The sequence below is a fragment of the Oryctolagus cuniculus genome, chromosome 3 (assembly GCF_964237555.1).
Source record: "Oryctolagus cuniculus chromosome 3, mOryCun1.1, whole genome shotgun sequence".
Lineage (NCBI taxonomy): Eukaryota > Metazoa > Chordata > Mammalia > Lagomorpha > Leporidae > Oryctolagus > Oryctolagus cuniculus.
The window spans coordinates 147717318-147721427 of record NC_091434.1 but is presented as its reverse complement, the minus strand read 5'-3'; the positions used below and the strand labels follow the sequence as shown (position 1 = coordinate 147721427).

The following is a 4110-nucleotide window of genomic DNA, read 5'->3' as shown; positions in this document are numbered from 1 at the left end:
ATCTCTCAACTAGGGGGACTTACTATTGGAAAAGCCTTGTCCAAGGACCAGGAAGAAAACTCAGCCTCGTTGCAGAACACACTACATCATTAAGATCCCAAGCCAATCCCAGATTCCACATAAAACACAGCCAAAGGCAAAGCTTACTACGAAATCCTCAGTGAAGGAGGACCTGGGTGCCAAGAAAGTAAGAGTGAGAGGAGAAAGGTAAGTGAGGAACAAAGCCAGTATTAGGTACAAGGTGGTGCATTATCACTAGGCATGGCTTCCAAAGCAAACACAGCTGGTGCTTGATCAGGAGGTGGGGTTATAAGGGTGGCTAAGCAAGAGTTGACTTGGGGGCACTTTATCAGGATGCCATATTTAACAACCTGGCAAGAACTTCAGGTGAGTAGGCAAGCCCAAGAGTGGTTTTTAGTAACGTGGAAAAGTGTCAAGGGACAAAAATTATTACAGTATAATTACCTTTATTTTTGATTCTAGAATTGGGCAACACTTCTTACAAGAACAACTTCCCCTAAAATGCCTGCAAAGAATTCAAGAAAAAACACCTGCAACCTGTCTGAGGTGTGTCTAGACAGAACTATTAATCCTATCTACCAGGTCAATGTGATCTGGATGTACAGTAAGTTCTGTTTAGCCTTAGCCATCTGGAGAAAACTTGGACAATCCTTTGTTTTATCAATACATTTTTTATCAATTTCCAACCATGTCCTCCTTAAAATTAATCAATTACTGTCTTTTGAGTAGACTCTTTTCTGAGATGATGTTTTTAATAATTATGTTCTTCAACCTGTGAAAAATTCACCCTGTTTACATAAAGCCTGTTTGTACCAGCCAAGATAATGTTTACAATGTAATGACAAATGAAAATTTATTGTCATGGAACACGTAAATTCTGGCTAGAATTTCACCACTTTGGAACACTTCCCAACACTCTTTAGAAGTCATTAGACTTCAGACTGGTGCTGTGGCATAGCAGGTAAAGCCATGCCTGTATTGCTGGCATCCCATAAGGGTGCTGGTTTTAAGTACTGGCTGCTCCACTTCCAATCCAGCCCCCTCCTAATGCCCCTGGAAAAACAACAGAGTACTTGGGCCCCTGCACCCATGTGGGAGACCTAGAAGAAGCTCCTGGCTCCTGGCTTCAGACTGGCCCAGTTTGGGCCATTGAAGTCATTTGGAGAGTGAACCAACAGATGGAAGAACTCTCTCTCTCTCCTTTCTTTCTAACTTGGCCTTGCAAATAAATAATCTCTAAAAAAAGAAGCCATTAAGCTTATGTCTCCAGGGCCAAAGTCATTCATATTCTGCCTAAATAACCATTATATCAACCTTTATATAGAGAGTTCCATCAACACAGAGTGCTCCCCATTCCTAATAACCAAAATCTAATGTCACCTCTTCATTTGTCTTTAAAATAAGTTTATGAGATTATTTCTTCACAAGATCTTTGACTATCAAATCCATTTTACATGCCACGATTTCCTTCACTATTGGATATTCCTGCATCTGCATGTAAATAAACAGTTCACACAAAGCCCAGATGTTGAGAAAACAGTGGCAGGGGTTGAAGCAATGGCTGAGGTGGCGGCGAAGGAGCCCAAAATGGAGGAGAGCAGTGTACCAAGCGGCAGTGGGGCTCTGGACCAGAGCAAAGGAGAATGACCTACTCAGAAAGAGAAGAGGAAGGAGAAAAACATAAAAAGAGGAGGCAGTCGCTTTGAACCATACGTCAATCCAACAAAGAGATACTGAGCCTTCATCACAAATATACATTTTGATGTGACCTGTCAGTCATTTAAAGCTCTGGGTAAAAAATAGTTGGTGAGGTAACATACGTGGAACTCTTAATGGACCCTGAAGGAAAGTCAAGGGGATGTGCCATTGTTAAATTCAAGATGGCAGAGAGTATGAAAAAAATCTGCTGAAGTTCTAAACAAGTAGAAGGCCACTGAAAGTAAAAGAAGATTCTGATGGTGAATAGGCCATGAGAGCAACACAAAAGAGTTGGCCATGGCTGGTGGGATGGGTATGGGACCAGGTGGCCCAGGAATGATTAATATCCTACCCAGTATCCTAGATAATCCTAACATCCCAAGTGAGATTACCCATGCATTACCGGCTGGAAGACTTGGAAGCACGGTATTTGTAGCAAATCTGTATTATAACGTTGGCTGGAAGAAAGTGAAGGAAATATTTAGTATGGCTGGTGTGGTGGTCTGAGCAGACATTCTGGGGGATAAAGATGGGAAAAGTTGAGGAATAGGCACTGTGAGGAATAGGAATTGTGAACAGTTCATTGAAGCTGTGCAAGCTATATCTATGTTTAATGGGCAACCGCTCTTTGATAGACCAGTGTACATCAAAATGGGTGAGAGGGCCTTACCAAAGGGAGATGTTTTTCTCTCCTGAGCATCCACAACAACTGCTCCATGGACTTGGTGCTAGAGGCATGGGGTTAGGAACAGAAGGGCAGCCTACTGATACCAATCACCCGAATAAAGGCATTGGCATGGGAAACATAGGGCCTGCGAGAACAGGAAAGGAAGGCATAGGATTTTAAATAAATAAAATGGGGGCTACGGAGGGCCTCTTTGGTGGTGCTATGGAAAACACGAGGTGAATTGGATCTGAGATGAACATGGGCAGGATAAACGGTGGAGGCAGATACAGGATTCTGGGGATTGAGAGGATGGGCCCCAGCATTGACCACACTGGGGATGCTGGCATGCAGCACATGGTCTCAGGCCTGGGCCATGGCCTGAATCATGTGGGCCCTGAGATCAAGTGTATGGACCTGGTCATGGACCACCTGGGCTCAGTGGAGTGCATGGGCTCTGGGCCATGACCATGGAGTACATTGGCTCTGTGTGGAGTGCATGGCTGCCAGCATGGGCTTCCACCTGGAGCCCATGGCCACACTCATCCACAGTGTGGGCCAGACCACTGAGTGTATGGGCTCTGGCATGGAACATACTGGCCCTGCCATGGAGACATGGGCTGTGCCATTGAGCGCAGGGATCTGAGCATGGAGTGTATGGTGCCGGCAGGCATGGGGGCCAGCCTGGCGCAAAGGAGCTCCCTGATGAATTGCATGTCACTGGCCTGGATAACCTGGGCACCAACAACATTGGCCACATGGGCCTGGAACACATGGGCACCAACAGTCTGGAGTGCATGGGCCCTGCCATGGGCCAACCCCTGGGTGCTGGCATCAAGTACATGGTCCTGGTAATGGGTGGTGGTGGAGGTGCCAGTTTTGACCATGCCATTGAGATAGAATGTGGCAACTTTGGAGGAAGCTCCGCAGGTTCCTTTGGTGGAGGTAGAGGCCATATTCCTGGGGTGGCCAAGAAAGCATGCAGATCATTGTGAGAAATCTCCCATTTGATTTTACATGGAAGAGGATCAGTTCAATGAATGTGGCCACATGCTATGTACCTGCATCAAGACAGAGAATGGGACTCCAAGGGGAGCTGTGTGGTTAAGCTTGAGTCACCAGAGGTGGTGGAGTAAGCCTACCAGATGATGAATGGCATGAAGCTGAGTGGCCAAGAGACTGATGATCAAATCAATAGAAATGCCTAAGCACTTGTCTTTTTCAAACATCTGAATTTGTATTTTTTCTTATTAACCATTTTAATTCATTGGCTGGATATATAAAGATGTTTAAAAAATTCAGTTGCTTTTTGGGGTAATTTGAATTACTTTTTTGATGACCAGGGTTCCATCTGACTGCTTGCACTGAGATTGCAATGTTCACAATTTTCATAGTTGTGGCATCTTTTTGATGTAGAATAAGAATTTGATACTAAGTACAAGTTCCTGAAAAAAATTAAACAGCTCTTATGGTATTGACTGATCACGTACAGTTGGGTCTGAAAATGAACACTAGTCAGGAAGCCCTTTAACTCCATAGAATGAGTCAGTTTAAAAATGCATCTTGAGGGGGCCAGCACTGTGGTGTAGCGGCTAAAGGCACCGCCTGCAGTGCCAGCATTCCATATGGGCACTGGTTCGAGTCCCGGCTGCTCCGCTTCTGATCCAGCCCCCTGCTATGGCCTGGGAAAGCAATAGAAGATGGTCCAAGTCCTTGATCCCCTGCAC

General features: G+C 45.2%; 1 pseudogene; it reads left to right on the top strand.

Annotated features, from left to right (window-relative positions):
- The first annotated feature begins 2026 nt into the window (after positions 1-2026).
- LOC100347312 (heterogeneous nuclear ribonucleoprotein M pseudogene) lies at positions 2027-3591 on the top strand (annotated as a pseudogene).
- Positions 3592-4110: the final 519 nt, after the last annotated feature.